The 13,340-nt window shown below is 38.1% G+C and overlaps 1 non-coding gene across 1 annotated transcript; it reads right to left on the minus strand.

Moving 5' to 3' along the window:
* Positions 1 to 4,270: 4,270 nt before the first annotated feature.
* LOC115873890 lies at positions 4,271 to 4,398 on the minus strand. Its single transcript, XR_004048664.1, has one exon. It is a non-coding gene; the product is annotated as a small nucleolar RNA SNORA44 (small nucleolar RNA).
* Between the last annotated feature and the right edge of the window lie 8,942 nt (positions 4,399 to 13,340).

The raw sequence follows: 13,340 nt of genomic DNA on the forward strand, positions 1-13,340 counted from the left end.
AGGCCAAACTAGGCCCAGGTGGGCTTAATTCAGCCAGTGGGGTCAACCAATACCTTGGACCACATCTCTCAGCCAGAGGCCTCAAATACTTTGCCTGAAGGATTGCCAATCCCCTTTTTCTTCTTTGACCTTTGGCTCCTGTCTTGTGCCTGCTTGCTTGGCTGTGGTCTCTTTGGCCCCAGGATACTATGTGTGGCTATGCAGTCCTACAAGGTTGCCCATGGTATAGTGGTAAACCCCAGTGCAGTTTACACATGGTTTGGCACGCTTCCCTAAAATAGAGTGTACTTTTTTGAGACTGTAAAACCTGAAACTTCTTCCATCCTCTATACAAATCCACTTGGATCATAAATCAGGCTTCAGTGTGAATTCTTTCTCCTGTGAAACTAAGAACCAAGGGATTTCCCACCTGAGAAATCTAACAAGATAACTGCTGTTATAATGCTAATGGTAATTTTCACAGTTAAAGAATATAAACATATAGAGTTGGCTACATACATTTTAGCAGCTTTATAGAGGTATAGCTGACGTGCAGTAAACTTCAGACTCTTAAAAGTGTACAATTTGATGCATTTGGACAAATGCTTCAACCTGTGAAAGCATCAATGAATTAAAAATAAGGGACATGTTCATATCCCCCACATTTTCTCATGACTGCAATCTCTTCTGCCTCTCCCTGACATGTCCCCTCCCGACAACCACTGCTCTGCTTTTCCTTACTAAATTAGTTTGAATCCCTAGACTTTTATATAAATATGATTATAAAGTACAGTCTATTTTGCCTGGTTACTTTCATTCATCAAATTTATTATGCGATCCTCCATCTACCTTGTAGCTTGTATTACATTGTTTTGACTACGGCCAAGGTCATAAGTTTTGAGGTAGAGTAATGAGAACCTTCTTATTTCTTGTGGCTTTATCCTGATTCTTTTCCCTCACCATAGAAAGTTAGTAATTAATTTTTTCCTCATTTTTAACCAAAAGAACAAAGTTGGGATCTGGATTGGAATCTCATTGTATTTATTGGTTGCTTTGGGTAGTGTTAATATTTTCACAAGTTTAAGTCTTCCTATTCATGAACATGGAATAAAGTTTTTTTTCTTTCCCATTTGTGTAGGTCTCTTTGGGTTTCTTATAATATTGTTCTGTATTTTTTTTTTTTACAAATCTTGTGTCTCTCATTAGTTTCATTCCTAAGTATTTCATCTTTTCTGTGGCTTCTGTAAATGGTATTATTTTATTGATGTCTTTTTCAGAGCTTTCAATATAAGAAACATATTGGTTTCTGCTTGTTAATCTCGTATTCTGCCACACTGCCAAATCTTTTGTTTGTTTCCAACAAGATTTTTTGTCCAATCTTTGGGATATTCACTATATAAAATCATATTATGTAAAAATGTGAGCATTTCACTTCATCCTTGCCCAATTGTATTATTTTAGTTTCTTTTTGTTGTCTAATGGTTCTGTCTAAGAATTTCAGTACAATGTTGAACAAGAGTGGTGATTGGAGGTGTCTTTTTCTGATTTCTGTTTGCCAGGGAAATGCTTTCAGATTTTCTACAATGAGCAAGATATTCTTATTGCCACTGAGTCAATTTTAACTCAGCAACCCCTTGTGGTTTTCTGAGATTTTAACAATTTACAGGAATAGAAAGCCTAGTCTTTCTCCCACTGAGCTGCTGGTGGTTTCTAACTGCTGACCATGTGGATTGCAGCCCAGTACATAACCACTACACCACAAGGGCTCCCATGAGCAAGGTGTTAGGTCCAGAGTTGTAGGGTCCAGAATTGTGAGAAAATTAATTTCTGTTCTTTGAAAGACTCACTTTCGATTTCTTTGTTATGACAGTCTTAGCAAACTAAGACAACAGATCTCAATATTATCTATTAACTTTGTTGTTTACTTGCCCATCTAGATATGATTTATAGTTAAGAGAATACAGGGTTTTCTTATCTTTATTTCTGGGATAAAAATAATACAAATTTCAATTCAATAACCTTTATAATAATTTATTGCTTCCTCTAAGCATGAATAAATTTCTGTCCAAAAATCTGCAATGAATTTTAATGAATGAGCATTTTTCGGTTCATTTAATTAACAGCCCAAAGGTAAGTTGTGCATGCATCTTCCTGATATTGAAAAATGGTGTTATCAAACTTCTCACTCACAAAATTGATGATATGGAAAAACACTGAAATACATACATCGTGGAGACATTTTTGGTTATTGTATGTAAGACACTTTTGAGTCTGCCTTCTTAACTCTATAATCATTTTTGTAATTGTAAAAATAATTTTATTTGATATATTTTTGAGTCTCTATTTTCTTGTGCATAATTTAAAATTTTATTGCTTTGCATATAGTAGATACTGAACGCAGGTGCACATAATTCATAAAGCTATTCCAGCACCCTTACTTTCCCTAGCCAATAAAGGAATTTCTTGGGGTGGATGCTGGGGGTAGGGGACAATCACAAAACTTGTTTGACTTTCCTTGTTGTGGAATTCAGAGGCTTTTATATTCCTTTTTTGGTCTTTGAAATTCTCTTGAATATTGGATGGGCCTTTGCTGCCCCCTAGACTTTGATTTCAGATTTCCTATTTGGGTTACAGAAGTTGTATTGTGTTGGAAGGTTTGCATGGTAGCCTAAATTGTTCCTTAATACATTCTGAGTATCATCATATGAATTAGGATGTTCATGTATGATTACATGTTTGTGCTCTCTATAAAAATGGGTCCAACTGAGGGGTCTGCTTTTGGCCACAACACTCCATTCTCCCAGATTACCCAGTGCTCATTAAAGAAAGGGGCCCCTGTTCTACAACAGCACAGGCAATGTGTAAAGACACTGGAAAGTGCAAAGTGGAGTCAGTAAGGTTTTAAGTAATAAAAAACCCACTGTAATACTCATTATTGGGTGATAAAGTCTCAAGTGTTAAATTTAATACTTTGGAGTATAAATAGCTGCTAAATCACACTGAATAGTGTTGGCCAGAAATATTGAATATCAAACTAATATTGCTTGAAGACATATAGGAAAAATGCTCCTTTGAAGTAATGCGGGTGAGACTTCCTATCTTGTACAGTGGGCAAGTTGTCAGAGGGACCAGTTCCTGGGGAAGGACACCACAGTTGGTTAAGTTAGAAGGGCAGAAAAACCAGAGCAAGACCCTTGATGACATGACTCGACCTAGCAGCTATGACAATGGATGTAAACCTAGAAAGCTCGTGAGGGTGGTGTACAACCGGGTACTGCTTCATTCTGTTGCATATGGAGTCTCTATGAGTTAGGACTGACTTGAGAGTACTTAATAACAACAACAACAAGCCACATAGGTGTCTTTAATTATAATAACTGTCTCAAACAAATATTCCCTCTGTCAGAGCAAGCAAGCCTCTTAGGTGTTAAAATAGGTCTTAAATGAGGTGTTTTTCTCATTAAGGAAGCAACCCAGAGAAAAGGACAACCGTATTGCTTCAGATCTATGGGTGATGAACTCATAGAATAGTTTAAAGGTACATTTTCTAATAACAATTAAAATATTTATGTAGCTTTTTCGTAATTAGAACACTCCCCACACCGATATAAGGGATGAGCTTAGTTTTTACAAAGAAAACTGATTCCTAGCAACAATTATTCTCTCCCTCCCTTTTTTGGAGGAAAAAATAATTTTATTAAAATAAAATTGTGCACATATTTTAGAATACAATATTTTAAATATAATACTAAGCTTATTTCTTAAAATTATTGTCTTCTCATAGAGGATTTTGCCAATTATTAAAAAAAAAACACCTCTTTATTGTGATTTAGGTAAAGATTTTCAGAGCATGAGTTTTGCATTCAACAACTTATACATTTTTTTGTTTCAACACATCCATTTTAATCCCCTAAATGGACCGTTGCATATTCTCCTCCCTCCCAGTGTTTTCTATTTCCACTTCCCCTTCTTCATGACCCTTTACCCTTAGGTAAATGCTGCTCTTCTCATCTTAAATGGTGCAACAGATTTGCACAATGCAATGTCATTTGAGTTTTTTTTCCCACAACAGTTTTTTTATTTATCACTTAAGACAGTTATGTTTGTAAAATTTTCTGCTGCATATAAAATGGCCTGCTTGAAGTTCTTCCCGTAGTGCTTCGGTCCTCAAAACTCTAGCTCTTTTTTGCTTCATCACATTTCAAGGCGGTTTTACTAGCCACAGATCTACATGGAAGCTGATGGAAAACTGGACTTAGGTAGGAGGCTTCTTTGTGCAGGTCCCGGAGAATTTGATAGGAAAGGTGAGTGACAGCTGCAGATCCTTTGCTGACCTGAGCTGGCAGTCTCTCCACGATGTTCTTGCGTGCAGTTGGAGATCAGATGGCCACACAAGCCACCGACCTTGGGAACGTGCTCTTCATTTGAGTTCTTGACTGCTATTTCTATGAACATTGATTGTGGATCTACGCAAGATTAAATCTTTGACAATTTCAGTCTCTGTGTATCATGATCCAATTGTGAGGATCATTGTTTCCTTTGCATTGAAAAATCCACATCGAAGGCTGCAATTTACTTTCATAAGCAAGTTTGTCAAGTCCTCCTCACTTAAAATCCAGAAAGATGGTAACATCTGTTTATCCTAGTTTGTTAATAAGCCTTCCTCTAATCCCAATACTGTATTCTCTGCCTATAGTCCAGCTTCTCCGATTATTTTCTCAGCCTGCAGATTGAACAAGCAGGCTAGGTAATAGATAAGTGTTAACTTGGGTGGAGGGGAAGATAATATACGATCAGAGGGTGGTAGTGTTGCTCTTAGGCACCCCTGAGTCAGTTCTGACACATAGTGACCCCATGCACCACTGAACCAAGCACCACCCAGTCCTGTTCCATCCTCACCATTGATCCTACACTGGAACCCACGGGTGCCAATCCATTTCTTTGAAAGCTTTCTTCTTTTTCATGTTTCCTCTACTTTACCAAGCATTCTGTCTTTCTCTCCTGACAACATACCTACCAGCACAGAGATACACAAACCACTTCAAGATGGCAAACTGGCAGACAAATGGTGCAAAAGAGTGTTAGGAAGGAACAATTGCAAGGAAAAAACACTGGAAAGCTTGCAAGAGTCAAAGCAAAAAAAACCCCCAAATATTGTTATATACAAAATCCTGCAACCGTGGTGATATATAAGTAGCTGCTTGGATAGACCTGCAGGCTGAACCTGTGTGGGAGGAAGAAAGGGAGACTATCCATACATCTTTATATGTTTGTATATGTGCATTTACCTTTGCTGCAAATATAACCATGAATGTAGGGGAGCATGAAGAAGGAAAACTTCTATAAAGAACCAAATACCCTGAGGGGATGAGTAACCAGGCCTTGGGGCTTAAAACCTTAGTCTTAGGGGACACCAAGGTCAAGTGGCAGAACATAATTCACAAAGACAATGCTATTTCCCTTTAAAAAATTGTTTTAATTGTAAATATTAGTAGTTTGAAGCCTATCCATTTATATGAATTCCCCATTATGTTGGATATCATTTGTTTACTTATTCTTAACTATATATGCATAAATATATGATTATTTCTGTGGATAATTGTTAAGTAAATCTGCATTATTGATTAGGGATAGTTTTTAACTGGGGAGCAATATCTTTTATTCATATAATAAAACATAGTTGGGGATAATGTTGGATCTATAGCAATCCCAGCATATGCCTTAGAAGCTTTCTGTGAATATTTTGAAATGGCATCATAGAAAGTGATGAACTATTTCAACAGGGGGTATTTTGAAAAGCCTAAAGAATAAATGTACTGGTATGAGGTGTGATTTTTGCAAATATTTATAATCAATACTATAAATACTTTGTCACATTCAATAGTTTTCCTTTGGAACCAATTACAAGCCAGAGTCAGGTCAGAGAGATAGATTTAGTTCTTTAATCATGACACCCTGTGAAATATAGCTCCCAAGACTGGCCTGGATATGCCTTATTTTTAAAAAATACATTATTGGGATCCAATGTGATTCTGATGGTCTGATACCATCAATTCTAACCTAAGGTAGAAAGGAAAATATATAACAACCTGATAATGAATATAACAATTATTTTAGAAAACTGTGATAAAAAGAAGTGGTGACTCACTTAAGAAATATAAACTTATCCTCAATGATGCTTATATAAAAAATTGTAAATACAATTTTGAGCAACACTTGAATACAAATTTTTACCTTGAAACATAGTGGATTGAATGGAAGCTCTATATGAAGCTGTCATATTTTAACACGAAGGGATGGATATTATACCTGTTTTTGATTGATACTCTGTATTTCCCTTTATACTAGGGGAAAAAAGAGCTCAAGATGAATCTGGTATGAATCAGGTTTTCTAAGTATTTTACATTTTTATTTGTTTGGGTTTAGCCATTAACTATCATCAAATTAATAAACTCCTCTTGGTGAAAAGTATTCTGGCCGAAGTTAAGCAGGAGTGGGCTTCCCTCAGATTTGACTTATGTGTAAATTTGAGTTTCTACCAATTTAAAATGATTTATTAGTCTTGTTTCCAATTTAAGAATTACTTGATAACTTGAAGTTGCTTTTAAAATTATTCTAAATATAAAAAATATTTCTTATATTGCCAAAAATGGTCTACATAGGAAGATACAACTCTTCAGGAAAGAAGTTTAGTGGGCTACACAATGGGCTGCTAACCATAAGATTGGTGGTTCCACTCCACCAGCAGCTCCCCAGGAAAAAAAGTGAGGCTTGTTGCTCTCATAAAAATGTACAGCCTTGGACACCCACAAAGGTACTTCCACGCTGTCTTTTAGAATCACTGCGACTTGGAATTGATTAGATGGCAATTAATGATGGGTTTATTTTGTTGTTATTCTTGAATTTTTGTTTTTAATAAGGAAATATTTGGAGGCACCTAATAAAAACATAGGAAACAATAAATTACGCTTAAATGTGCTTCTTGGAACTGGCTATAGTCTGAAAACTAGGCAGTTGTTAGGTGCCATCTCGTCCATTCCTCCCACAGCCACCGTCTACACAACAGAATGGAACACTGCATGGGCCTGCACCTTCCTCACAATGGTTCCTAGGCCTGAGCCCATCGATGCAACCAATGGTCAGTCATCTCATTGAAGGCCTTCCTTTTATTTTGCCGCCCCTCCACTTTACCAAACATGATGTCCTTCTTCAGGGACTGGTCTCTCCAGATAATATGTCCAAAGTATGTATAGTGGAAATCTTGCCATTCTTGCCTATATGGTGCCCTCTGGCCTTACTTCTTCCAATACAGATAGAGTTGTCCTTTTAGCAATCTATAGTATTTTCAATATTCTGCAGCACCACAATTCAAATGCACTTATTTATCTAAGGTCTTTCTTATTCAATGTCCAATTCACATGCATATGATGGAATCGAGAATACCATGTCTTGGGTCCGCACCTTAGTGCTCAAAGTAACATACTTGCCCTTTAATATTATTGTTATTTTTTTTAGATGGATTGAGTGCTTTGTTTTTTGTTTATTTAAGTTTTTAATTATTCATTTATTTTAAAAGATAATCTTATTGGGGCTCTTCAATATTCTAAAGAAGTCTTGTGCAGCAGATTTACCTAATGCAATGGGCCCTTTGATCTCTTGACTGATGCACCCATGAGTATTGATTGTGACTCTGTGGGAAACAGAAAGATTTATCCCAAGTTCAAAATATGCCTGCCAACAGATTAAGAACTTGTTCTTCTTGGGCGTTGTCAAGTCAATTCCAATTTATTGCAACCCTCTGTACAAGAGAATGAAACACTCCTCTGGCCTGTACTGTCCTCATAATTGTTATTGTGTTTCAGCCCAGCCAAGAAATAGATCGCTGTGGGAGGGAGAGTTGGTGTCAAAAGGCGGAGAGGAAGTTGTTGGAATTGATCTCGGACTGGTGTCCTGTTGGATTTTCCTTTCCCTTTGTGTGTCTGGGGGAGGTGCAATGTGGTCTCTGGGTCATTTTCTTGGGCGCCTTGAGTCTAGGCCCAAATGACTATACAAGAACTTATATTCATGCAGAATATTTTAATCAGTCATCACAGTGAGAAATAGCTCTGCCAAGCATGTCCGCCACGCAGAGGAGATGTTTCCAAATGTTGGCCCATAGGTGGAAGATGACTTCTGCGGTCATCTAAAAAAGATGCCCACCTCCTGATCATCTACTCTTTTATCATTTCCCTTCTGTGAGTGTGAGCTGGGTTTATTGACTTGCTTCTAATAAGTAGAACATGGAAACCTCATGGGATATCACTTCTGTGCTTAGGTTGAAACACTGTGGCCTCCATCGTAGATGTTCTCTCATGCTCTTGTTTGGATCATGCCTCTAAGGCAGCGGTTCTCAACCTTCCTCACGCCGCAACGCCGTAATACAGTTCCTCATGTTGTGGTGACCCCCCCAACCACAAAATTATTCTCGTTGCTACTTCCTGTCATTTTGTTATGAATCAGGTGACCCCTGTGAAAGGGTCATTTGACCCCCAAAGGGGTCACGACCCACAGGTTGAGAATCTCTGCTCTAAGGGAAGTCATTTGCTATGTTGTGGGCCAGTCCTGTGGAGAGTCCCATGTGAGGGAGTGTAGATGCAGGTCTTCTGAAGCTTATGTACAAGCACATGATTATGCTTTGTGGTACATCCCACCACACTCCAGTCTTCCCAGTAGCCATCCCAGGCAGCAGATTAACTACAATTGTATGAGGAATTGTGCTTGAGTCACAGTCTCTAAACTAAGCTGTATTGGAAATCATGGTTCACAGAAATAAGATAATCAGTGTTGTTTTCAATTGTTGATGCAGTTACACAGCTATAGGTAACTAACATGATGTATTTATTAATTCATTAACTAGAATGAGCTCCTTAAAATTTGTAGTCCATTTCTTATTTTAATGGGTATTTTCAAGAAGAAGCCTTGGCGGTGATCTTCTTGAGCTACAAACCACAAGCCAGCAGTTCAATCCCACCACCTACTCAATGGGAGAAAGGTGAGGCTTTCTGCTCCTGTGAAGATTTGCAGTCTCAGAAACCCCACGGGGCAGCTTTATAGGGCACTATGCTCAGAATGGGCTTGATGACAGAGCATTTTTCGTTTTTGAATTTTAATGCCTTTTTACTAAAGGCACCACAATGTGGGTAATGTTTGGATTTATATCTGTAAATATCGAGTTCTCTAAAGGAGAAATTAGATATATACATATGGGAAAGTTTATTGTGTAAATTTATTTCCAATCTTTAGGTATAATCATATAAAGAGAGAGAAAATTGAGAATTTATAAGCAAAAGTTATAAAATTGAGTAGATTTTGAAAATCTTCTCTTTGATCTATCAGATCTTCTTTGAATATCTTTCTAAAATTAATCTTGTCTAGCTATTTATAGCCTACCATTGCATGTACTTTTTATAGGCTGAACATTATTTTTTCTGACCCTCAGTACAGGGGTTTATGACTAATGCTTCTAAGCACAAATAAATGCAATAAAAGTATATTACAAACTGTTACTTAATGCTTGTTTCATATAACATATTTTACACTGGAACATAAAATATGATGGAAGAAACTAAACACACATGATGTTTTAGTACACATTATTATACAGAACAAATTAATTATGATTATTTTCAAAATTAGCTCCAGTTACTTTTTCAGACATTTATGATCCAATTCCTAATTAGGGTAAAAACTATTATTTTTATGGCGACAAACAATAATCTTGATTTTAACTATTATCAATAAAATGAAGAGGTGTAGAACAGTGTGAGAAGAATACAAGGACACATGCGTGCCATTAGAGAAAATCTAAGTCATTGGGCATAATGACTGTTTAACGCTATCCAGTATCCACACACATTTAAGAGGCCATTGTTCTGTTTGTTGTTAAGACTCTGGTTAGAACTTCACTTCTAAAAGAGATGCACAAGCTTCATTTCCTGTGATAGTTAAGGTTTATTGTGCCTACCTGGCCAATAAACACATGTGGGATTAATTGAAGGGCAGAGAGATAAATGGTTCAGTGAGCCTTACCTTTCGAGTTCTCGGGACTCTTGCTCTCTGATGGTTGGACCAGGGTGCAGCTGCCTTAGCTAGTTTCCTGCTTCAACTGGCAAGGTTCACATCCTGCGAGACATACCTGAGCAGAAAGCCACATGGACCTACCCTGATGCAGCCCTGGGTGCTGGAGAAGCTGTGTTGCCACCCCTGCCAGCGCTGAGATGCTTACATGCTCAATGATTTGCCTTTCCTCCTTCAGTCGGCGTCATTGCGTTGTTTTGTGAGTTTGAGGAGGACTTTGTAGATTGAGATATCGGACATCTGGGCCAAATGTCAGACTTATGGGCTTGGACTGGACTGGGTTGGGATGCGTAATGTACACTTACCCTTTATATAAAACTCTCATAAAATATGAGTGTTTATGAATTTTGCTTCTCTAGTCTATCCAGCCTAACTAATTTCCCTTGAATGGAGGTCAAAATAGGAATTTAGACAAAGCTATTGCCTAAAATGCACAAAAGCTTTTTTTGAATCAAGAGTTTTTTTGTTTTTATTTTCACTGCTGTCAAGTTGATTTCAACTCATAGGACAGGGTAGAATTTCCCTTGTGTGTTTCTGAAATTGTAACTGTTTATTGGACTAGAAAGCCTCATCTTTCTCCCGCAAGGTGGCAGGCGGTTTTGAACTGATGACTTTGCAGTAAGCTGTCCAACCTGTAAACCTCTAAGCTACCTGGACTCCATGTACAGAGTAGAGACAATCCATTTGTTTAGTTCACTGGTTAAAGTCGATTATCATTACCGAGGCTGCTCCAGTGGTCAGAGTTCTAGCCGTTGTTCATTGCCAGCCGAAAAGTGCCTCACCTGCTGCTGTTATGAAACTGTCAGGAAGTGACCTGACCTACAGAATCTGCATCAATAACTCTGTGTCTCTCCCTGCTTTTGCTTTTGCTTTTGAAAGAGTATTCTGTGTATTTGGCACAATTTCACACACTCAGTCCAGTGTCCTCATGAGTTTCCAGTTTGCAACAAAGACACTGAAATGTCAGGCTTAATGAGAAAGGGAAGGCATCGCGCACAGTGTGAAGGCTTTCACCCTTTGGAATGATATCTTCCTAAGCAGGCTAATCAAGTGGCTCTGTGACACTGGAGAATTCTCCACCTGTTGTCCTGCGGGATCTTGGAAGAATGTGAATTAATTTTTATATTCCCTCTGTTCTCTAGCACACTGACTGAGTTGTAAAAAGGTCAGAGGAAGCAGTCTTGAAGAAATAGCAAAATACATGATTACATTGCGTCTTACAGAGTAAAGTGACACAATTATGTATTGAAGTATTGCTTTCTTTTAGAGCTACTAGCTGTTTTCATATCTGTCTTAAACAGAGAGCTCTAGGGAAGTAAAACCAGGGTTTATATATTTTTACAAAGACAGAAATTTTTAACATTGAATGGTGTGTGTGTATATATATATATGTACATATATAAATATATATATATAGAGAGAGACATTTATGTCATTGAATGATGTTCATTTTACTTAGAACAGTGAAGTGCTTGAAGTGTTATGGAAGAAGCAGAATTGTAGAATGTGGTATTCACGTCTTCAAATAAATTGCCCAATTTATCATTTTGCAAAGGCAAATGTGAATTATGTACATTGGTTGTTCGAAGAGGAGGATAAGCGAGTCTAGCTTTGAGTCAGTCTTAGCTAGCTTTCATATCTGCATTTCAAGAAAGCTGTGCCCGCCACTGAAAGATGCAGCCTGCATCTGGGAGCTCACCGGCCACAGGGAGCAAAGCAGAAGTCCGCACTGGAATTTATTTGTGGTGCAGTGAATTATTAATATGGCTCTTCTAGCTATAGTCTTCCTAACTCCTACTAAATGCATTGCTTCATGATGGAGCTGGACTTTTACTCCTCAATACATCTAACAGCAAACTACTTGCTCGAAAATCAAAATGGCATACAGTGAGGGCTTTGTTTGCCCACCTCCCAGGTCTGTTCCGGGTGTGTCTGCACGTCTTTTCAAATGCAAATTTTCTGACTCTGAAGGTTCTGGATGCAGCTCACATTCTTTGTCAGATCTCAACTTTGTACTCCAGCAAGCTGCTGGCTTCCAAGAAAGCCTGAACATTTTGGGCAAATTTCTAACTCCCCTTGTAGCATGTAATCAAGTACAGGCTGAATACTAGCTTACAAGCTCTCTGTAAATCACGATAACAGTATTGAATTCCATAACATAGGTAAGTCTATTTTATAATATTTCATAAGAGAATCTGTTGATATTCATAACATAGATAGACAAAGAATTCTTAGCTTAAATTTAATCTTCTCTTCTCTGCCTATGGACTTTCTCCAATTACATACATATGGTCTTGGGTCTCTAGCAACTCAAATGTTTGGATTTTTTACTGAAACATGGGCAGTGGCCAAGGGCCTAGTTACAATGGTCAGGCAAATGGGTAATGGAAAACTTGATTATTAGAGAGACGCTGGAGTGGGGCTAGGACCCATGGAAAGCACTCTGAGAATTTAAATTGCGTAGCAACTTCAGACATGTAGGACACGCCCATTAGCAGAACCTGTTACCTGGATCAGAAGATGATTGGAATCTGCAAATGGAAATATTGGTTAGGTCCTTTGAGGTAGTCAGTTGGGTCTATAAAATAAGCTGGGATACTGTGGCAGTGCAGAGATAGGCTGAATCTACACACACCCCTCTTGTACTCTCTGAGGCACGAATGCTAATAGAACCTGCTTTCTCAGTTAGCCAGAGAGACAGCACTTGAAGGTTGCTATGGGACAGACTCTCAAGGTAGAAGGCCTTGCAAGTAGATAGTAAATAGATTACATAGGAGCAATGACACTAGTAGCCCCAGATGGGTACAGATGGGTCCTCATAGGAAGTAATACATTAGATTGGGCTTTGCATCTTATAACAGATACCAAAAATACCAGTAAGGGGTTAGAACAAAAGATACTGTACTTATTTGGGCCAACAAGTTATATATCCTAAGATCAAGGAACAGATTTACAGCCCCAAAGGTGTAGCAATGGACTAACAAACACCATATTAGATGGATATGATAGCGAATTGGTATGTGCAACTGAAAAACATTTGTTATCTAAAATAGTCATGGGGAGACAAAAGTAGTAAGGGTTGCCTCACATGTCTTCCTCAGTACACACTCAACAGGAGGGGACAATGGGCAGGGTCACCCCTGGGCCGATTTCTAAATTTCTCAGGGGGATTCCACCACCACCTAGATGGAAGAGCCAGAAATGGAGTGTTTCCTTTGACCCTGACAGGCCTGCGCATTGAAGTT

The sequence above is a fragment of the Echinops telfairi genome, unplaced genomic scaffold, assembly GCF_000313985.2.
Source record: "Echinops telfairi isolate 266 unplaced genomic scaffold, ASM31398v2 ScPeMD7_7469;HRSCAF=8507_1, whole genome shotgun sequence".
In the NCBI taxonomy this organism is placed as follows: domain Eukaryota; kingdom Metazoa; phylum Chordata; class Mammalia; order Afrosoricida; family Tenrecidae; genus Echinops; species Echinops telfairi.